This window comes from Sarcophilus harrisii, chromosome 5 (assembly GCF_902635505.1).
Source record: "Sarcophilus harrisii chromosome 5, mSarHar1.11, whole genome shotgun sequence".
Classification (NCBI taxonomy): domain Eukaryota; kingdom Metazoa; phylum Chordata; class Mammalia; order Dasyuromorphia; family Dasyuridae; genus Sarcophilus; species Sarcophilus harrisii.
This window is the reverse complement of record NC_045430.1, coordinates 51,302,077-51,327,019: the sequence shown is the minus strand read 5'-3', so window position 1 is coordinate 51,327,019 and position 24,943 is coordinate 51,302,077.

The following is a 24,943-nucleotide window of genomic DNA, read 5'->3' as shown; positions in this document are numbered from 1 at the left end:
AAGGTTCCTAAAAAGATAAACAAAACTAAATTGGGCTTAACAGAATAAAGTGATTCACTCCACTCATAAACTCTACACTAATGAATAAGACTGAGCTACATATATCATCCAAATTTGTCTCTTCTCCAGAAGAGGTTAAAGCAGCTGTCACTTGATGAGGCCTAATACTGCCACTATGATGTTTTTGAGAAAAGAAGCAGCTGGAGAACCAGGATTCTTTGATGTTTGGGTTTAGTATAAAGTTTCATTTTCAATGAAACTGATGACTTTCTTTGGTGAATATATATACGTGTGTGTGTGTGTGTGTGTGTGTGTGTGTGTATGTGTGTGTATATGCATAGTATATATGTGTATATAAATACACATTTTTTCTTGTACACCTTTTCTGATGTTCAAAACACAGTAGATAACTAAAAAACATTATCAAAAATTTATTTTAATAGAATCCTGAATAATTTTTAAAACATGTTTGTGGTACACACTTTGTTTAAGTGTGTGTTTTCTCATGATGAGATGGCCCCCATATCTAAAATAAATTAGATAACAAAGGTTAGACTTTGTTTAAGGAAAACTTTTCAGACTGAAATTTATTCTACTGAATGAAATATTGTTTTGTTGTTGTTGTTGTTGTTGAAAACTATCACCAGAGTTTACCTACCCAGGAAGCACATATCCCTTAAATAATTGAAGCTTGTCAGGGAGATTATTTAGCTAAGTAACTATATAATTCTATTGAAAATAATTAAGTCCTTTATCTTATTTCTAATGTCCAAGATAAATTTTAAAATTTACTTCCTTTCATATTGAATAAGGGGAATGGGAAGGTTTATTGAAAGCCAAAGGGAATGGGAAACATATTCTCTCTTTTTCTTGATTAGCTGTATGCTCTGCTGTGCAAATTCTTCTGTGAAAGACTGTTAATTTTCTCTATTATTATCTAGGAAATTCTTGATATTTGCATAAAATTTTCCACAATAATATGTCCTTCTTTGTCATCTCTTCAAACTCAATCCCTGAATACTTTTAAAACCATATTGATGACAGCTTGGATATATATTGTCAGGCTACTCACATTTTTTTAGTTTCATCTTTCTTAGTACCATTGCCATTTCACTTATACAATAGATTCAGTGGATTGGTGGAATTCAAATAGTAACTCCACTGTTGTCTTTGATAACAATATATCATTTTCGGGATGTTGGGCAATCTTTTTATTTGTTTTTTGTCTTCTGACTAGTTATAATTATAATTGTAAAAAGTGTCAAAACACTCATTGTTCAGGAATTCAGTCATATCTGACTCTCTCCAAACCTATGGACTATAGTATACAAGGTCTTGTATCCTCTACTATCTTTTGAAATTTGTCTGAATTCACATTCTTGGCTTCCATGACAATATCTATCCTTTTCATACTCTGCCATTCTCTTTTATCTTCAATCTTTCCCAGCATGAGGATCTTTTTTCAATGACTTCTGTCTTTTCATCATATGGCCAAATTTTTAAGTTTCAAAATCAATATTTGACCTTTTAGTAAATAGTCTGAATGAATTTCTTTAAATATTGATCAATTCCATCTCTTTGCTGTCCAAGGTACTCTCAAAAATATTCTCCAGAAACTCAATTCAAAAGAGTCTGCATATCTGAGATTATTGATATTTCTCCTGACAACCTTAATTTTGGGTTTTGATTTGTCCATTTTCATATAGTACACTCTGTGTATAAGTTAAATAAAGTTATAATAAATAGCCTTGTCACATTCCTTTTCTAATTTTAAATTAATCAATTGTTCCAGTTTAAACTAACCAGTTGTTAAACTAATCCAATTGTTCCTGTTTGGTTCTAATAGTTGTTTTTTGACTTACACACAGGTTCCTTAAGAGACAAGTAAGATGATCTGGTACTCCCATTCCTTTGAGAACTTGCAACATCATGTTGTGAGCTACATAGTCAAAGACGTTAATATAGCTGATAAATCAGAACTATATGCTTTGTTATTGTTGTTATTTGTTTGCTTTTGGGACTCCTTTGCTTTCTCTATAATGCAACAAATACTGATAATTTGGTTTCTTATTTGTCTGCCTCTTTGAAAACCAGCATGTTCTGTTAATTCTTAATTTACATATTGTAAGTTCCGACTAACTCCCTTGAGGCCTCAGAATCAGCGAGAGTCAGGATAAGAAAAAGTCCTTGGTCTTTAGGGGGAGAAGTGTAGGGAATGGACAAAACTTCCATAAGCTCTCCACCAACCTCCCTTCTCCCTGTCCTCCTCCAGAGTGACTCTTTGTCTCACCCAACCCTCTAATCCCTCCTACTATTATCTGTATGCACCAAAAGATGTAGAGAGCACAGAATAGTGAGAAGGACCATTTTCCCCAAAATAGAGTTATTGTCCAATTAGCCTTAAGTGCTTGGTTATCTGATTCCAGTGCACCTATTCAGAATTTCAGCCCTTTACAACATATTGCTGAAGCCTACCATGCAGAATCTTAAGCATAAACTTGCTCATGTGTAAAATGAGTTAGATTGTTCAATAATTTGAACATTCCTTGGCATTGCAACTTTTTAGGATCTTTCCTAATCCATTATCTACTAGTAAGTTTTCCAATTTTGCTGGTATATTGAGTACATCATTTAAATGGCATCATCTTTTAGTATTTTGAATAGTTTAGCTGGAATTCTATAACCTTCACTTGCCATATTGTTAGCAATATTCTTTAAACCCTAATGAGAATGATTTCATTCTCCAGGATGTTTGACTCACACTATTGTAGTTACTGGTAATATTGAGATTTTTCTTGTATAGTTCTTAGATGCATTTTTGTTACTTATTAAACTCCCCTATTTCTGTTAATGCCCCTTCATTTTTTCTTTTATCATGCCATTTTTTGCATGAAAGTTTCTCTTGATATCTCCAATTTTCTTGAAGTCATTGCTTGTCTTTCCCATTATGTTGTTTTCTTCTATTTCTGTGCATTGCACATTTAAGGAAATCTTTTCTCTCCTTACTATTCTCTAAAATTCTTCATTTAGTTGGGAAGATCTTTCTCTTTCTCCTTTTATTTTCTCTTTCCTTCATTCTTTAGCTATTTGTAAAGCTTCAGCAGCATTTTACTTTCTTGCTTTTCTTTTTCTTTGTAATGTTTTTTATTACTACCTCTGGTACAATATTGTGAACTTTTGTCCATAACTCTTCGGGCACACTGTCTATTAGATCTATCTTTTAAATCTATTCATCACATGTGCTTCATATTCCTATAGGTCATATTTAGATCATTTAAGTTATTTAGGTCATACCTATTTGGTCTTCTGGTTTTTCTTACTTCCTTTACTTCAAGTTTGACTTTTCAGTAAGAGGCTCACCTGATTCACAGTAAGTTCCAGGTTTTGTTTTAATTGAATATATAGAGTTTTTCCACCTCCAGTTGCAAAGTATATAATCAATAGTATTTTGATATTGACCATCGCTAATGTCCATGTATAGAACTGCCATTGGGGTTCCTGAAAAAGTTTTTACTATGACAAGCAAGTTATCTTGACAAAACTTTATCTCTGTCCTGCTTCATTTTGTACTTCAAGACCAAATTTCCTGTTACAATAACATTTTATTTTAAAGAAGAAAAACACCACACAAAAAGTAAGTACAATACTTACTTTTTGTGTGGTGTTTTTCTTCTTTAAAATATAATAATGGTTCTCTCTGGGAGCAGGTTTCTTGTGGAGGTTTTCCTGGAGGCCGCCTTAGTTTCAGTTAAAAGTGATAATCACCCAAATGCAGCCAGGTGATAAAAGTTCAAACATTTATTTTCTCCTTCCAAAATAGCCCGGTTAGTTTTCTTAGAGGCTTATCTTTCTGCTTGGTTCCAAGAGCTCTTGTAGTTGTCCTTTGCCTCTGCTTTCTTCAGCCTCCAGCCAGCACAAAGCTGGAAAATGGAATGAATATCTCTTTCCTCCAAGAGAGAGTTTCTGACTGAACTCACTTGATGCTCCTCTCTCAATCTTTTCAGCTGAACTCCCGACTGAGATCCTGTCTACTTCTTATATATGATTTCCCAAAGGTTGACTCCTCCCCTCCAAGGGAGGAATTAAGGGAGGTGTGAATTCACAAAATTACAAAGTTAACTTTGTGAATCTCCCATACTTGTGAACTCCAATGAGTACTTAAATACTTCTTGCTTATATGAGCTCTCTAAAGGTGTAACCACAAGCATTATTGTCTATCAGTTCTACTTAGTACTTTGTTTCTTCTGGCCCATAAAATCTCCTTGTAAGATCAGATCAATCATACTGAACTATGCTAAATTAGATAATTATTGTCTCTATCAACTCTAATGACTTAACACTTTGTAAGGATTCCAACACTTTTGATTTTCTACTTTAGAATTCTAATCCCCAAAGGGCAGCTAGATGGTATTGTAGATAGAACAGCTGCCCTGGCTTCAGGAGGACTTGAGTTAAAGTCCAACATCATACATTTAACATGTCCCTGGGCAAGTCACTTAGCTCCAATTGCCTCACCCCCACTCAAAAAGACTTAGAATTCTCATCTCCTGAGAAATGTGACAATTTTTTGGTGCTATTTCTAGAAAATGTAGTTTTCATAGAACTGATTAACTTTGGTCTCTGGCATCAGTGATTAGAACACATTACTGTGGTGATTTAAAAAGATGTCATTCTATCATTTTTGAGTTATTACCCAGTACTGCTTTTCTCACTCTTATATTTATTAGGAAGGCTATTACATTTCTTCTCAAGGATTCTTTCTCAAAGTAGTATATATAATGATGACTGTGTGAAGACCGTGTATTTTTAAATGAGCAGGAGTTAGGAATTCGGGTTAGGGGAAAATCGTCAGTCTTTTTTCTCAGTGAAGAAGGATTGAAGGTGGAAGAGAATCGGCGATACCAATGTGTGCAGCTGAGTCAAGAAGCTAGCTGGATCAGCAGCCACACGACCAGCAGCTAGGAGTATCGAACCCAGGCCCAATCTCTCCCAGCTTCTCTTCCTGTCTCTCTCTGCCTCCACCCACCAAAATCATCATTTCCTGTACAACACATCAGGACTTGCACGGAGAGTGGGCAGGGACCATTCTTTATCCAATCATGTATATTAATAAGAGTATAACCCAATTACTATTTAGCCTCAAGTACTTGGGACCTTAGTGCATCAACTCAAACCTCAGCCCATTACAGAATGAATTAAATTTATTCATTCCCATCTTTTGAAGTTCGTTGATAACAAAGTTGTTAGTGTTTGAATCTTCCCATCTCTTGTTTGACTACATCTGATTAGAGACACACACAACACAGTAATCAATATCTATAGTAATCTAGTATTGATAAACATACAAACTTCAGTTCTGGAATAAGAACTCATTATTTGACAAAATTTTTCTGGGAAAATTGAAAAATAATATATCAGAAACTCAGCAAAGACCTACATCTCATACCCCATACCAAAATAAGGTTAGAATGGCTACATGATTTGGGCATCAAGGATGACACCATAAACAAATTAGGAGAGGATAATTTACCTACTAAATCTTTGGAGAAAGAAGGAATTTATGATCAAAGAAGAACTAGAAAATTTTATGAAAGACAAAATGATTACATTAAATTGTAAAGCTTTTGCACAAACAAAACCAATAGAAACAAGATTTAAACCCAACAGAAACAAGAAGTACAAAGCTGGAAAAAATCCTTACAGTCAATATTTTTGATAAAGGTCTCATTTCTAAAATATATAAAGAACTGTATCAAATTTATAAGAATACAAGTCATTCCCCAATTGATAAATGATCAAAGGATTTAAACAGACATTTTCAGATGACAAAATTAAAGCCATCTCTAGTCATATGAAAAATACTCTAAATCACTATTGACTAGAGAAGTACAAATTAAAACAACTCTAAGGTACCATTTCACACCTCATATTGACTAAGATGACAGGAAAAGAAAATTATAAATCTTGGAGGGGATGTATGAAAAATGGGACACTAATACATTGTTAGTGGAGTAGTGAAATGATCCAACCATTCTGGAGAGCAATTTAGAATTATGCCCAAAAACCTATCAAACTGTGCATACCCTTGAACCCACCAGGGCCAGTACTGGTTCTGTATCCCAAAGAAATCATAAATGAGGGAAAAGGACCCACATGTGCAAAATGTTTGTAGCAGTTCTTTCTGTAATTGCAAATAATTGGAAAATGAGTATATGCCTATCATTTGGGGAATGGCTGAGCAAGTCGTGGTATATGAATGTAATGGAATATTATTGTTCTATAAAAAAAAGATGAAAAAGCTGATTTTAGAAGGGCCTGGGAAGATTCTCACTAATTGATACTGAGTGAAACAAGCAGATCCAGGAATACATGATACACAATAACAGAAAGAATATGCAATGATCAAGTATGAAAGATTTGATTCTTCTCAGTGGTTCAGTTATCCAAGGCAATCCCAATAGATTATGAATAGAAAATGTCATTTGCATCCAGAAAAAGAACTATGGACATTAAATGTAAATCAATACATGTTATGTTCACAACTTTTTTTCTGTTTTATTTTTCCTCTCCCATGGTTTTTCCCTTTTGTTCTGATTTTTCTCTCCAAACATGATTCATAAAGCAGTGTGCATAAAAATAAATAAATAAAGATTTTTAAAAAATGAAAATTGCATTATCTGGTTTTGTCTGGTTATAAATGGAACATCTTTGAGGGCCAGTGAGCTATAAATTAAATAGTTTCTTACCCACAGCAATACTTGAACTTGAAAATAGCTTTTTGGGATGAAACATGTTTGAGGATGATATGAACTATAGACTGAGGAAAAAAATCCTCTGTAGCTCCCACTTAATAATGGAAGCATGGAGAGAACTCTCCCTGAAAAAAATCTCTTAAATTCTTCTAGAAACAAAGAATAAAAATATAAAATAATAAACTTAGAATACAGCATGAAAGTATATCTTATTAATATATAACTGCTTTGAGAGCTGAGCCACTTAAAGGGTTTGAAGATGGTGAAACAATTTTATAGGTTTTAACAAAGTTTTTTTTTTTCCACAGATCATAAATTAGGTAAAGCAATAAACTCTTCTTTATAACTGATGCAATATCTTTTATGAAACATGTTTCTTCATTAAAAGTTTCAATACTTTACATGAAAGAGGTCTAACAAAGCAATGAGGAATAGGTAAATATCAAAACTTTTATTTGCAGAGTATTGCTAATTTGATAAATGGTTAATTTGTTATATCAAAGTCTATCTACTGAATAATAAGAATTTTTAACCTCTTTTTTATCCTAATTTTAATTGGAGTTATTGGATAACTTGGATAGTAATGACAGAAAAATATCTATCACTAAAAATATACACATTAAAAAAAATAAGATAAAGGAAGAAAAACCCAGGTAAAATTCATATCAGGAAAATGATTTAAAAAAAAAAAACTTTCTCAAATCTCTATCAAGCTATAATATACTTCCTAATTTGTGGTGTTTTACTTCTTTAAAATAATAATGGTTCTCTCTGGGAGCAGGTTACTCGGGGAGGTTTTCTGGAGGCAGCCTTAGTTTCAGTTCGGAGTGATAATCATCTCAAATACAGCTAGCTGATAAAATCCAAAAGTTTATTTTCTCCTTCCAAATCTTGTTTCTTTCCTTAGGCCTGGTTAGCTTTCTTAGAGGCCTCTCTCCTTGGTTCTAAGAGCTCTTGCAGCTCTTGCTTTTGCCTCTGCTTTCGTCAGCCTCCAACCAGCACCTCCTTGCCTGGGGCTGGGCAGCTTTCTGGAGAGCCTTTCAGACCAGCTTGGTCTCAGTGGGGGAAGTGCAGGAGCCCAGCCACCACAGTGGTGTGAGATTTAGTGAATCTGGTTGCACTTCTAAGAGAGGGCTTCTCCTGAACTGACTTGACATTCCCCTCTCAATATTTTCAGCTCAACTCTCCTGACTGAGCCACTTCTTATATATGATCTCCCAAAGGTTAACTCCTCCTCTGAGAGAATGGGATTATGGGTTTCCTCCCAGAGTGCTCTCTGGCCCTAAGACTTCAAGGGAGGTGTGATTTCAGATATCTCATACTAAACCCTGAAATCTCCCAAATATGTGAACTCCAATGAGTACTTAAATAGTTCTGGCTTATATGAGCTCTCTAAAGGTGTGAACACAAGCATTGTTTCTATCAGTTGTACTTAGTACCTTGTTTCAGGTTCTGTTAACACTAGGATTCCAACATCTCCCCTTTTCTTTTGATTTAGAACATAGGTGGTCATAACCTCCCTGACTTCTCAAGGAGGTGAGAACCCCAAAAATAAGGTGATCACCCCTTCCCTGACTGCTCAAAAATGGAGTGAAAACACCATAAAAAGAAGGTGGTCATGCCCTCCCTGACATTTCAGGAAGGGAGATGAAAACACCAAAGAAAATAGGAAGTCAAATCAGATTACTGGGTTTCTGAAGGGGCTCACTTGAAACAGGTACACAGAGATGTTGGGATCTTTACAAAGTGTTAAGTCATTAGAGTTGATAGAGACAATAATTCCACTCTTTATGGGACTGATTCACATGCTGATTTCAGTGGAAAAACCTCTGATCCTGAATCCAGTGAGAAAGTCTTGACCCAGAAACTAGGGTGAGTACAACAAAGAAATTTTGTTAAGAGTTAAAGTAGAATTTCAGCTAAGATGGGACAAATGTTTAGAAAACAGCCTTCTGTTTCTGTACAAGGAAAATGTTTAGAGAGCATTGTCAAGATTATGGAAAGCCAAGGTTTGATTATAATTTTGCAGCAGATCACTGAACTTATAGAAACTGTTAAGGACATATGTCCTAGTTTCTTCTGGCCCATAACATCTCCTTGTAAGAGCAAATCAATCATACTGAGCCATGCTAAATTAGATAATTATTGTCTCTATCAACTCTAATGACTTAACACTTTGTAAAGATTCCAACACTAATTGATACAATCTTTGTATCAGAAGTTTGTGTCTCTAGATATATGCCTCAATACTCAGTTTAATGAAACCAGTAGGAACAGACTGAACTGTGATAAGCATTAATCTTACAAATATAATTGGAAAAACCTCTGTTTAGATGAAGAAAAAAATAACACATTTTGTTTACGTAACAGCAAGTCATTATCTAGTATAAAATGACATCTTTTAAAAATACATCTTTTAGAACAGCATTTTAAAATAAAAAGAGCTCTAATATCATATCTTTACCTATTGCCATTATGAGATTTAACCCTAAGCATCTTATCCTAACAAAAAAGGGAGGTGGGGATAATTAAAATGATAATATATTTCTAAGGCATAGTAAAATGGAAAATATAAACATTAAATTAAAAAATACTTTAAGACTTTAAGATTATGATTGTAAACCAGGTACTGTACTCAAGAATGTGCTTTGGAAATACAAAATCAATAATAGAAAGGTCATTGCCTTAAAATGGCAGAATAAGAACATATACAAGTACATACATTTATAAAACTTGTAGAATATATAAAAATAGACTTGAGAAAGATCACAGTAACAGAGATAAGAGTCAGGCGATGCTTCTTGGAGAAGCTGGTGTTTGCCTACTATGTTATAAGTGTCCTTTTCAAATACTTTCCCGAAACCCAGATATATTTGTAGCATCTTATTCATTCCAGTCTGCTGATATTACTCCCAAAAGAAATTTTAGTTACTCTGGCACAATGGTTAATAAAATGTGTTTTAGTGATATGTTTTATCATTTTCTCACTTAGTTAAGATTAATTTTGTTATCTGAGTATACAGAAGGCTTGGTTTAATAATTTTTTTATTTAATAAATTTTAACAAATACATTTTAATTGAGATTCTCTTACAACGTTTATAAGTTTTCTATGGTTCAGTACCGACAAATATTTCTGCTTTGTAATCTGTGATCTTTGGCCTGAGCTTTTATGTTATCAGTGTCTCATCCAAAATAGTTTGTAAAATGATTTTTTTCTCCATATAATCTCTTGTCTCATAAAAGTTCTATTTTAATACAACAGTTTGGCTAGTCATTTGATCATTATTTTAACACCAAAAATGTGGTAAAGCGATTTTCTCCAGAATCTTATGGCTATTACTTTTTCACCATCTTTGCCTCTTTTCTCTTTAGCCTCTGCCAACCAAGTTTGCTAAGATGAGACTTACAAACATTAACGGTTGACCCAGAAATATCTTTTCTCAGAAATACTTATCTTTCCTTAGGAAGTGATTTCCAGATCCAAGTATATAAAATAGTGGAAGATTTCTATCTTAGAAATTATCCTGACTCTGTCCCCAAATACTAAAAATAAAATTAATTTTAAATCGCGTTAAAATAAGTGAATTGACAGTAGCAAAATGGGTTTTCTGAGAAACAATTCTCATAGAATAATGTAATTCTAGAGGAACTGTAATCACTTAAAAACGCTTAGTTTGAACATATATGCTAAGATTTTAACCGTGATGATCTACAGGATCACTCTTTGCCTCTCTCCTAACCTTTAACTTGCAAATCCAATTATCCATCTCAAATTAAGAGTTGTCAATGTATTCAACTTAAACTCAATATGCCTAAAATTGAACTGATGACATTCACTTCCCCAATGCTTCCTTCTCCTTAATTTCTCCATTACTGTTAATGCTATCATCACTTTTTGATCCACTCAGCTATCAAACTGATCTTCTTAAAATGCAGATCTGACCATATTACTCTCCTTTTTAATGAACTTTAATGGCTTCCTATTACCTGCACATAAAAATATAAAATGCTCTATTTGACTTTTTAAACACTGTACCTGAGGTGTCAAAAGAAACAGACAACTACAGATGGACAAATTGACTTAGAAAACCACAAATTAACATTATCTATGGGATGTTTTTTTTTTTTTTAACATTTCTTGATTACAATTTTTTATCTGGTTCCTGTACTACTAAATAGTTCTTGGCTAAACTTCTGCTTTGCATAACTTGTTCCCATGCCTTTCTAGACTTCAGACACCTTGACACTGTTTAATGTATTCTGTGACAGTAATGTCCAGACTAGCTTTATCGAGGAGCTCTGTGCAGTCTGGACTCTGATATCGAGCACGAGCACACTCTCACTTGAGTCTCTCTCGAGTATGCTTATTTCAAGACTTCTCAGCACTTACATACCTTAGTACAATTACATCACTATGGGACATTGAGCATTTGTCAACTGTAGAACCATTACATCATCATACTAAGTACATATAAACTAGAGAAGCATTATATCATCAATCACACTGAGTAAACAGCCTGTTGTAAGTATCCTTCAAGTGTACTTTTCCAGAATTCCAACCCTCTACATCTCTCGCTTTTTTTTATTTTATTACACAGGTGGCCATGCTTTCCCTGACTTCTCAGGAAGGAAGGTGAAAACACCAAAGCAAACCAGATATTGCTAGAAGGTTTCCTCTGGGCTGAAATTGAAACTGGTGTACACAAATCCATCAGCATGGGAGGTATTACACAAGCATGTAGTATTATAACTCAGGCTAGCAGTGATGTAACAAACATGAATCAACATAGTATATAACAAACAAAATGAATATACATGTCTATAAGTCCTAGATGGAGGGTATGGAGTCCTTCAGCAACCAAGAGATAGTCCAAAACCAATCTATTAGCCATCACTTCATGTATCAAGGAATCCAATGATTTCTGCAAGTTTCGAAGTCCTGCAACAGTCTCATCATGTGTCAAGGATTCCAATGACTCCTACAGATATTGAAGTCCTGCAACAGTCTCATTGAAAATGTTTGATGTTCATGAGTCAATTGACATATTCATAGGGTTAACAGCCATACTTTTTCAGTGGCACAGGTAGTCAAAGATGGAACCATCTGATGTTTCTTGGATCTTTTCCTTTGTTTCAAGGGTCTTCTCTTTTTCTTTTTCTCTCTGATGGACAAGGCAGATAGGGCTCGTTGGCACCCATCTGATTCCTTCTCCATCTGTATAGATACAAGTAAACATGCTTCTGTAAGCAGTTAACTATATGGTCCCTTCCATTCACCACTTGTGGATCTCCACATCACCTAGAGATTATCTAAAGATAGTGAAGCTGTTTTCACTGGACACTGCCCTTATGGTGAGTTATAAAACCTGTCTGCCAGAACCAGTGCATCTTTATCAAAAATCAAAAAAATTAATAGTATAAAGAGCTAAATGAAAAGTTCTCTATGGTTACCTGTGGTTCCCCCTTTCTTTTGCTTTTGAAGGAGTGTCTTGATGTCTCTGTATTTCCTCTCTACAATTGCCTGACCTTGAGGATTAAAAGGTAGCCACTAGTGTGTAAAATCTGAGACTGTGCATAAATATGTGCTAAATGTTTAGAAATATATGCAGATCCATTTTCTGTTTTTATTGCTTGTGGCACACTCATAATTGCAAAAGCTTATATAAGGAATTCAGTGACTACTCAGGTCTTCTCTTTTGCTGCTGATATTGCAAAAGTAAATCCTTAAAAGATGCCTACTGCAACAAGGATAAAATACAGGCAACCAAAAGATTTATAATGGGTCACATCATTTGCCAAATTTCATTGGGTCTCAAACCACGAGGGTTCTTCCTTGGAGGGAGCATAGGAGAATGGGTAGGAAGGCAAGCTATACAGGTTTTTTACTATGCTCCTAGGTTCCAAAGCTCCTAGCTTTGTTATCCCAAATTGCAAATGCAAAGCTTGAGCAGCCTGATGATATTTAGAATGAGATTTTTGGTCTTCCTGAAATAAAGGAGTGTTGGCTATCATGGTTGGAAGGCTATCTGCATTTGAAATTTTATTAAAAATAGGACCTGGAAGTCCATTATGAGAGTGGACATGCAAGATATAAATTTTACCTCGACACTTTCTTACTTGCTCTTGAAGTTCCTTAAAGAGCTGTTATATATTAGAAATTACAAATTTTATTTGAGCTGTGGCAATTCTTTATACCACACCTACTGAATAGGCTGAATCAGATATTATATTTATATCTCATGGATAATAAGTAAGAACTAGCATGATTGCATATAATTCATTCTTCTGAGTGTACTGAAAAGGAGTTCTGACTATTCTCTTTATAGGTAAATCACGATAGTATACAGAACAAATATTTTGTTTGGATGCATTTGTAAAGGTAGTTGGTCCTTGAAGATTAACCTTAGAAATATTTTCTTCAAAAACCCATTTGTCAATTATATAATACCTGGGCTATGTTTAATGGAAATCCTTGTATAAAATTTGGAGTCGTGGCCAATAAAATTTGCCACTCTGGGATGATTTCACAGCATCCATTAATTTGTTCATGGGTATAAAAGGTACATATCTTAGGTCTTATCCCAGATAATTGTACTACTCACTTAATGGCCATTAATAAAATTCTAGCCATAAGTACTGGGTAAGAAGTAAGGCTTTGTTCTGGTTGAGCTGGGAGGTTCACCCATTCTACCACATGGTATCCTTGATGAAGGACTGCTGTGGGTGCCACTTGTGTAGTAAAGACTGATATTTCCAAGAGTTTTTGAGTAACTCTTTCAACCACATTGGATAAAGCCAGTTCATCTTCTCTCAAAGCCTCTTGAGCTTCTTTTGTAAGCTGATGTGGTGAATTTAAATTAAAATACCATATAATTGTTGTAATTGATAGGTACTTAAGCCTAACACTGGACACATCCATTGGATAGTTCCTAGCAATTTTTGGAAGTCATTTAAGGTGTTCACCTTTTTTGTTCTTAAAGAAAGTTTTTGTATTGTAAACACCTTAGTGAAGGAGGCATATGTGTAATTGTTATTTACATACCCTGTTTCCAGGACTTCTGGAAATCTTTTACAATACCATGTTGATTCATATTGTTTGTTATATCACTACTTGCATGTGCAATTCATGTTTGTTATACCACATTGAGCCTGCACCAGCTGTAGGGAGAGTCTTCACTGCTAGCCTGTGTTTTATTGCTATGTACTTGTGTAATACCTCCCATGTTGATGGGTTTGTACATACCTGTTTCTAGTAAGACCCTTCAGCCCAGAAATCCACCTGCAATATCTGGCGTGACTCCCTTTGGTGTTTTTTCATCTCTCTTCCTGAGAAGTTAGGGAGGGTTCGTGATCATCTTCTTTTTAGTGCTTTCGTCTTCCTTCCTGATAAGTCTGGGTAGGGGAGGGGTGATCACCTCCTTTTTGGTGTTTTCACCTCCTTTCCTAAGAAGTCAGGAGGGTATGATCACCTTTTTTGGGTTCTCAAGTCTCTGAGAAGTCAAGGATGGTGTGACCACCTGTGTTCTAAAACAAAAGAAAGTGGGAGATGTAAAGGGCTGAAACTATGAAAAGATGCATTTGAATCAGACAATCAACCACTTAAGGATAATTACCTATTTGACAATGACTCTATTAGCATGCGCTTGGAAAAATGGCCCTTCTCACTGTTTAGTGCTGGCTCTATGTTTGGGGTTAAGATAATCACAGGCAAGAATTAGAGGGTAGGATTACAGAGGCCAGATACTCACTTGGCAACAGGACAAGGAGTAGAAAGGTAGAGATTCTGGACTCCAGAATCAAGAAGAGATTTTTGGCAAAACTCCTGGAAGTTTGCCTGCTTCTTTAACTTCTACCCCTAAGGATCAGGATTTTTACTTATCCTAATTCTGGCTGATCCTGAGACCTCCAGGGAGCTAGCCCAGACATTACACCTTAGGATATATTTCATATCTGAAATATTGAAAAGGAGTGTGTCTTTGAATTTTTTCTGGAGCTATATGCAACTTGTAGTTTGTTAGTGTTTCTGTAGTCTTTTGAAGACATGCTTCTAAGATTTTCCCCTTAAGTGCATACCCCAAGATATCATCCATGTAATGTAACAATATAACATTTAGAAATTCTTTTCTTACTGGAATAAGAGCAGCAGCTACATACATTTGACACATAGTAGGGCTATTTTTCTTTCTCTGTGGCAAAATTGTCCCATTCATACCTTTTATAAGGCTCAGCTAAATTCCACACTGGATACTGAAAAGGCAAACTTTTTCATATGCTCCTTATCCAGAGGAATAGAATAGAAACAACCCTTAATATCTATAACCTACGGAGGCCATTCTCTAGACAATTGAGTACGAGATGAAAGCCTAGGCTGAAGAGTTCCCATAGTTTCCATCTGTTCATTTACTTTTCTCAAAACAAACAACGTGCTCCATTTTCCAGATTTCTTTTTTTACAAAAAAATACAGGGAAATTCCAAGGACTTAGAGAATTTTATAAGTGTCCTTGGTCAAGTTAATCCTGTACTTTATCTAATAAGGCCTGAATTTTATCATTTGCTAAGGGACACTGTTCTACCCACACTGGTATATCAGTTTTCCATTGAATGGGAACAGGTGTGAGTGCAGGCAGGCCTTCAACATCAGCCCTGCCTAAAAAGCCAAAGTACTCAATTGTAATCCTAACTGTTGTAAGATGTCTCTTCCCCATAGATTTATGGAAATTTTTTCAACTACAAAAGGAGTAAAAAATGCTATTTCACCTTCAAATATCCATCTCAAAGGGGTAGCACTAACTTCAGATGCTATTGATGCTCCTAAGCCAGACATTTAGGTGTCTGCCTTAATCTTTGGTCAATGACTGGGCCAAATATCACCTCCAATGACTCTACAAACTGCATCTGTGTGTACCAACCCTTTCTATGGTATGCTATTTACATAGATAGTGAGTCTAGGACAGTCACCTGTAACAGCTGCAGTCCAGAATAATCCTGGATTCTGTTGTTGGAAGTCAAAAGTGGCATCATAAAATTGCCTATCAAGAGTATGTATCAGTAAATCTGATGCTACTGTTTCTCCTGGGTGATAAGTCATACCTGTAGTAGTTACTGGAATATTAGCTACACATTCCCCAGTTTCCCAAATCAGTGAATGGTTAGACACTGTTTTGTAAGCACTCTCAGGAGGTGAAATGGTCAAACCTACTGTACCTGGAGGCAAAGGATCTATAGGCCAGACAGGGACAGATTTCACCTCACCAGGGCATATCTCAGTAGTCCCAGCTGCATACAACTCTATTCTCCCCAATTTTAATCCCTTTCCCCTATAAGGTTGCTTCTTGGCTGACTGATCATGTCCAAGTACTGAACTTCTAAAGACTCTCTGGGTGTAACATCAGCTGCCCTCATACACCTAGTGTTTTTTGCCTGGGGCCTGCTTCCTGTTTCCCTGAGTCAATCTACTATCTGATGTCCAATGGAAGCCTTTGTGGCATTTTAGACATGGGTTTTGGGTCTTGTTCTCTCACCCTGTTTTTTATGCCAACATTGAGCTTTCAGATGCTTTACTTTACCACATTGAAAGCATTGACAAATCTCTCTGCAAGTCCCTTGCCAAAAGGGACCCTGTCTTCCCATGTTCTGATCTTGAAAAGTTTGCATCATAGCCTGGATATAAAAAGTATTTGTGCCCATTGTGGCACAGTCTTATGATCTCCTCTAATGGAGCATCCTTGTGTAGTCCTAGTATAATTCTTCTACAAACCTCATTAAGTATTTTCTCTAGCAAATTGTCTTACTGTAATTTCTGTTGCTGCATTTTCACCAGTACTTCATATGATAGCTGTCTGCAGACGTTCCATGAAATCAGCAAAGGGTTCATTTGGACCTTGCACTATTTTTGCAAAAAGCTTTCCCTCTATCTTGTCTTCCTGGGAGAGTGCACCATGAGCAATTTGCTCATATGCTGCTATAGGGTAATTAATATGCTCTAATGTGTGCACAAGGACCTAAACCTGCTAGTTGATCAGAGGTAACTGGTATATTAACTTCAATTTGCCTATTTTATTAGGATTATATTCTACAGAGTTCGCTATAGTGAGAAAGCCAAAACAAATTTTATCCAGGTTCTAAACATGTCTTTGCTACAGATGTCCAATCACTAGGGGTTAAAATTTCATAAGCCAAATTCTCTAATACCATCTTAACATAAGATGATGTAGAACCATAAAGGGTGCATGTCTTTTTCAGATCTTTGATAATTTCCAGATTAAAAGGAGTGTATCTTCTTTCTTGACCTGAAGAGTCAAACTCTTCAATCACAAGTTGTGTTTCTATTTTCAAATTGGATATATCCTGTCCTTCCTCTTTAGCTTTAACTAATGCTTTTTGTAATCATGTCATAATAGGTGGTCAAAACTGTTGCATGGATGGTGCTGATGGTGTCACTGCCCCTTCCACTCCTCTTTCTCCTTCCACCCAGGAAGGCGAAATTGAGGGGGGGAGGGTCAGGAGATGGGAAATGCCCTAAGGGAGCCTGCTGAGAAGTACCACACTCCTTAAGTTCATCAGCACTGTACATAACTTCTTTCTTGTGCAATTCTTCATGCTCTTCATCTGCTTTGTCAGTATCGATCCCCTCCTGCTCTTTCTCCTCACCCTTCCTTGTCTGGCTGTCCACATCAAAATTTTTCCTTATTTTAAAACTTGTGGGATTCAGTAAAGCCAATTGTATTATGTTGTATATATATAATGTTTTCTCAGAAATTGAATCAGGATGTGTAGTTTCATAATATTCAATTAGTTCCTCTCCCACTAGTTTCCACATATATGGCTCTAATTTTTCTTCATTAGAGAGCCAAGGAGATTTGCACTCTAATATATTTATGAGTCCAATGATCTGCTTCCAAGTTACCAACAAACCTTGATTCTTTATTAATCTAACAATGCATGATACACACTTCCCTTGGTACGGGGGAGGCTCTTTTCTTAGTATTTGCCCCATTTCAGGTGAAAAAAAATGAAAGTGACTAGTTTACCCTTAACAAATTTTCTGCTTTTCTATTTTTGTACGCACCCTATTTCTGGATCACAGGGTATGAGTTTATGATCACCTCAATTGACCTGCTGAGTATAGTTCCTTACATTCAGAGCCTCAAAATGCAATGTGCTTCTCTCAGTGCCCCACATTCAGACACCAAAATGTTAATGCCCAGGCTAACTTTCTTGAGGATCTCTCTGAAGTCTGGATTCTGAGATTGAGTTCTAGCACACTCTCACTTGAGTCTGCTTATTTCAAGTCCTCTCAGCCCTTATATCCCTTAGTACAATTACATCACTACAGCACACTAAGCATGTGTCAACTTGTAAAACCATTACATCATCATACTAAGTACAAAGTACATATAAACTAGACAACCATTATCTCATCAATCACACTAAGTGAACACTCTGTTTTAAGTATCCTTGTTTCAAGTATACTTGTCCAGACTTCCGGCCCTCTACATGTGACCAAGGGACACTAGCATTATTCCTTTTCCTCATACTTTATACTCATCTCTTGATTCTAAGCATTTTAATTAGTTGATTGCCAAGAATGAGAGAACTTCCCTTCTCATTGTTGCTTCCTTCAAGTCTAAACTAAAATCCCACTTTCTGGAAGAAACTTTTCCCAATTGTTCTTTATCCTATTGCCAAATAGGAAAAATACAATGTATCTTTTAACAGTTTTCTCCACCACCACCACCTCCCAAAAGAAAAGAAAATGAGAAACATAATTAGAAGACACTAATTTTTGAGTTCTTAAGGTGCTTATACAATATAGATAAGAGTGATTCAAGAAAATAAAGGCAAGTATAGATTGGATCAAATATACAATGAGGACATCCATGATGGGAATGATACAATTGTTATATAGAAAGCATATATTTTTTAAAATAACTTTTTATTGCCAGAACCCATGCCAGGATAATTTTTTACAACATTATCCCTTGCACTCACTTCTGTTCTGATTTTTCCCCTCCCTCCCTTCACCCCCTCCCCCAGATGGCAAGCAGTCCTATACATGTTAAATAGATTACAGTAGATCTTGGATACAATATATGTGTGCAGAACCGAACAGTTCTCTTGTTGCTCAGGGAGAATTGGCTTTAGAAGGTATAAATAACCCAGGAAGAAAAATAAAAATGCAAACAGTTTACATTCATTTCCTAGTGTTCTTTCTTTGGGTGTAGCTGCTTCTGTCCCTCATTGATCAATTGAAACTGAGCTAGATCTTCTCTTTGTTGAAGAAATCCACTTCCATCAGAATACATCCTCATACAGTATCATTGTTGAGGTATATAATGATTTCCTGGTTCTGTTCATTTCACTCAGCATCAGTTCATGTAAATCTCGCCAATCCTCTCTGTATTCATCCTGTTGGTCATTTCTTACAGAACAATTATATTCCATAACATTCATATACCACAATTTTATCAGCCATTATCCAACTGATGTACATCCAATCAGTTTCCAGCTTCTAGCCACTACAAACAGAGCTGCAACAAACATTTTGGCACATGCAGGTCCCTTTCCCTTCTTTAGTATCTCTTTGGGATATAAGCCCAGTAGAAACACTGCTGGACCAAAGGGTATGCACAGTTTGATAACTTTTTGAACATAGGTCCAAATTGCTCTCCAGAATGGCTGGATCTGTTCACAATTCCACCAACAATGTATCAGTGTCCCTGTTTTCCCACATCCCCTCCAACATTCCGCATTATCTTTCCCTGTCATTCTAGCCAATCTGACAGGTGTGTAGTGGTATCAGAGTTGTCTTAATTTGCATTTCTCTGATCAATAGTGATTTGGAACACTCTTTCATATGAGTGGTAATAGTTTCAATTTCATCATCTGAAAATTGTCTGTTCATATCCTTTGACCATTTATCAATTGGAGAATGGCTTGATTTCTTATAAATTAGAGTCAATTCTCTATATATTTTGGAAATGAGTCCTTTATCAGAACCTTTGACTGTAAAAATGTTTTCCCAGTTTATTGTTTCCCTTCTAATCTTGCCTGCATTAGTTTTGTTTGTACAAAAACTTTTCAATTTGATATAATCAAATTTTTCTATTTTGTAGTCAATAGTGATCTCTAGTTCTTCTTTGGGTCATAAATTCCTTCCTCTTCCACAGGTCTGAGAGGTAAACTATCCTATGCTCTTCCAATTTATTTATAATCTCATTCTTTATGCCTAGATCATGAACCCATTTTGACTTTATCTAGCTATGTGGTGTTAGGTGTGGGTCAATACCTAGTTTCTTCTATACTAGTTTCCAATTTTCCCAGAAGTTTTTGTCAAACAGTGAGTTGTTATCCCCAAAGTTGGAGTCTTTGGGTTTGTCAAACACTGTATTGTTATAGTAATTGCTTATTTTGTCCTGTGATCCCAACATATTCCACTGATTGACTACTCTATTTCTTAGCCAGTACTAAATTATTTTGATGACCACTGCTTTATAATATAGGTTTAAGTCTAGCACAGCTAAGTCATCTTCATTGGCATTTTTTTTATTAATTCCCTTAAAATTCTTAAGCTTTAATTTTTCCAGATGAAATTTATTATTTTTTCTAGGTCTGTAAAATAATTTCTTGGAAATTTGATTGGTATGGCACTTAAATAAGTAGATTAATTTAAGTAGTATTATCATTTTTATTACCTTCACTTAGCCCCCATGATAACTTGGTATTTTTCTAACTGATTAGCTCTGATTTTATTTGTGTAGAAAGTGTTTTGTAGTTGTGTTCATTCAATTCCTAATTTTGCCTTGGCAGATAGATTCCCAAATATTTTATACTATCGACAGTTATTTTGAGTGGAATTTCCTTTTGTATCTCTTGCTAGTAGACTTTTTTGATAATATATAAAAATGCTAATTATTTCTGTGAATTTATTTTGTATCCTGCAAAGTTGGAGGATATAAAATAAACTCATACAAATCATCAGGATTTCTATATGGTGCTGACAAAGACCATCAGGAAAAGATAGAAAGATTAATTCCTACAATTACAATAGACAAAATAGATTATTTGGGTGTCTACCTACCAAGATAAACCCAAGAATTATATAAACACTATTACAAAACACTTCTCACACAATTCAAGTAGGAAAATATCAGTTGCTCATGGCTAGGCCAAGCTAATATAATAAAAATGACAATTCTGCCTAAATTGGTCTACTTGTTCAGTGCCATACCTAACAAACTGTCAAAAATTATTTTATAGAACTAGAAAAATAATAACAAAATTCATCTGAATGATCGAGAATATCAAGAGAATTAATGAAAAAAAAGTTACAAAGGATGGTAGCTTAACAGTATCAGACCTAAACTATATTATAAAGCAGCAGTCATCAAAACTATTTGACTGAGAAATAAAGTGGTGAATCACACAACACAATCATGAAGGCCTATAACAATCTACTGTTTGATAAATCCCAAACTCTGCTTTTTCAATAATAACTCACTATTTGACAAAAATTTCTAGGAAAACTGAAAATGACATGTCAGAAATTCAGGATAGATCTACATCTCACACCCCATACTAAAATAAGGTCAAAATGTACATGATTTGGGAAGGGTGAAACCACAAGCAAATTAGGAGACCAAGGGATAATTTACCTGTCAGATCTTTGGAAAAGGGAAGAATTTATAACCAAAGAAGAACTGCAGAGTATTATGAAAGGCAAAATGGGATAAATTGATTACTTTAAATTAAAAACGTTTTTGAATAAACAAAACCAACAGTAACAATATTAAAAAAGGAAGTACAAAACTGGGGGTAGATTTTTTTATAGCCAGTGTTTCTAATAAAGGTATAATATATTCTAAAATATATTTTAAAACTTCAAAATTTTTAAGAATACAAGTCATTCCCCAACTGATAAATGATCAAAAGATATGAACAGACAATTTTCAGGTGAAGAAATTAAAGCCATGTATGAATATAATAAATAAAGCCACATATGAAAACATGTTTTAAATCACTATTGATTAGATAAATATAAATTAAAACAATTCTGTGACACCATTTCATTCTTCTCAACTTGGGTAAGATGACAGGGAAACATAATGATTAATTTTGAAGGGGATGTGAGAAAACTGGGACATTAATCCATTGTTGGTAGAGCTATGAAATGATCCAACCATTCTGGAGAATAATTTGGAACTATGCCCAAAGGCCTATCGAATACTGTTGGACCTAGCAGTGCCATTACTACTTCTGTATCTCAAGGAAATCATAAAAAATGGAAGGGACACACATGGGCAAAAATGTTTCTAGAAGCTCTTTCTGTTGTCACAAATGATTGGAAAATGAGTATATGACCAACAATTGAGAAATGGCTGAACAAGTTTTTGTAGATGAAGATAATAGAATATTATTGTTTTATAAAAATATTGAATAAGATGATTTTAGAAAGCCTTGGGAAGATTTACATGAACTAATTTTGAATGAAATAAGTGAACCAGGAATACATTGTGCACAATAGTAGAAAAAATGTGATGATTAACTATGAAAGATTTGTTTTTTCTCAATGGTTCAGCAATGCAAGTCAATCTCAGTAGATTTTGGATAGAAGAGATTGAATCTAATTTGATACATTTTGTGTTCACTTCTTATTTATTTTTCTTTTCTTTTTCATGATTTTTCCCTTTTGTTCTGATTTTTCTCTCTCAACATGATTCATAAAGCAATGTGTTATTAAATAAATAAAGATGATTAGGAGAACATCAATAAATATAAACTAGTATTTCTGTTCTACTTATATAGAACCTTTATTAGGGTCATTTATACAAGAATAAAGGGACTCGAATAAGACTTTGAATAACAAAACAAAAAGGCTTCAGAATTAATATTTAACAATTGTCCACCTCAAAATTGATTGAAATATGCAGAGAAAACAAATTTCTAAAATACTTTCTGCTCTTTAATTTTTAATTGACTTTTTAGACCTATACTCTTCTGTCTAAACTTTTTACAACAACCAAGATCAGTCAGAATGCATTGTAAAATATAATAATAGAAAAACTATTTGATGGCTGTCTGAAAATAAAAATCATGCAAGACATAAAGTGTAGAGACATGCCAAAGGTAACTGAGCTTTAATGGGGGAGATGCAATTTATAATACAAAAGGAATTATTTTTGGATGATGCATTCCAGAAGTTCCAGTTTTAGGAAAACATTGTAGTGATAGTAACAATCTTTTGAAATCCTACTGTTCCTTCTGGGGAAAAATTCTAAAATTGCTTGAAGTGATTTAGGCTATTCATCCACACTAGAAAGGTCAAGTAGGTGAAGAATATCCATTATACAAGTTGAAGATGCATTTGCATAGATATTTTATGTATCTTTGAAATTTCAAGAGGAAAGAGATCTGAGGTCAGAGTTGAAGGGAATGAGGAAATTAATCTGTATTGTTTTTGTAAATGGGAAAGCTTTATTACTGCCTAAGTTTTTCATAAAAACAAGGCCCACTTTTTTCAATACTACCATCTTCATCGGTATTACTATATTGCAGCAAGACATGAAGCCCTGCTTCTTCCAGATCTCAGTGCCTGAAAGTACCCAGATATTCAAATATAGCAATAATTTCACTAGTTCCCTTCAATGATTCTGATCACACATCATTAATTCCTGGTCTGATCTATGTACCTCTTATCCACTCTCTGCCAAAAATTCATTGTATATGATAGAGTCAACATAATGAAAGCCTTCTTTATGTTTGTCCAACATCAAGAAGATACCATTGGATCGTTCTAGCTCACTTCCTCTCATATTTTTCTTTGACATATGAAAATATTAACTTGATTTTGCTATATACATTTCCTTGGCTTTCTGTTCCTTTTAATCCTGTTCTTTTCTGTACATTTTCAGAGTTCTTTGTTGGTTATGTGCTACAGTCTGCTTACAACCACTATGTAACTCTTTACCCCACGCTGTTATACTCATCTTTAAAATTTTGGAGGAAACAATGACATTGCAATGGGTCCAACAGTTTGACTCTAAAAGTTGTCCTTGAACAGGACCATCTGGAATTCATCATTCATAGGGTCAAGTGGATATTGTTATAGTTCTAGTTAAACACCCAAACTTTTCAATTTTTTAATAAGAAAACTGAGGCCTAGAAGAGTTTAAATTAATTTCCTTAGGTCCCAAAGCTTGGCAGAGCCAGAACTCGAATGCTTTACTATAAATAAATGTTTTAGGGATTTGGAATGGTGTCATACAATTATGTTTTCACCTCTGGAACAAAACAAGTTTTGAAAAAATTTTTTTTTCATTTCAAAAGTGTCTGAGTGGACAAGTCTCCCAGTCTTCCCAGAACAGCAGTTAAAAATCCATTCTGAGGTTTTAAGCAAAGTTCACTTGATTGTAGGTCAGTACCCAGTGGATAAATCACAAAATTGCTGCAAATAATGTTCGTGATTTGCTGTCTCCCTGCTGAGGGGAAGCACCGAACTAAGAGACCATGAAGTAAGAATTATTTTCTCTCCCTCAGGGTTAATGCCTCTGTCACAGCTGAAGTCACTGTCAAGGAAATACAGTCAAGTAGTTTAAAACGTAGCTGTTTACATCCATTTGCCACAGGCTGGCAAAAACAAATGGCTGGGGTTTCCATACATTACAATTAGAGTGCATTTATTGTATCCCAATATATTGGGGAAAGAAGGGAACAGCAAGGTGTCCTTTGGAAAAGTACCATTCAACAAATTTACAATCCTGATATTCTCTGTTCAACACTAAGCACTTGAAGGGTAGCTGAACTGGAATATTTTGGCTGCTTTATAAATTTTCCTACTTTATAAAATGAGACTATGGCCCTCTTGTTGCTGGAATTATCTTCCTGAATCACCATTTTCCATATGTCATTCTATTCAAGAATCGATAGCAAAAATTTGCTGGTGTCTACATTATTAAATTCAAGTGCTTCAGCTTATTCTTCAATGCCTCCTACCTAATACCTCTCTTTCTCTGAATTTCCTGATCACAGCTCCTTGATTTCATTCAAACCAGTTGACTTGGTGGTCTTTGACACAACTTCCTGAATCCTTCTTCTATGCCTTTTCTCATAATGATCCTTCTATCCAGAAAAAACCTCTCTTCTTTCCAACAGACTAACTCATCTGTATCTTTATCATTACACCAAAAATAT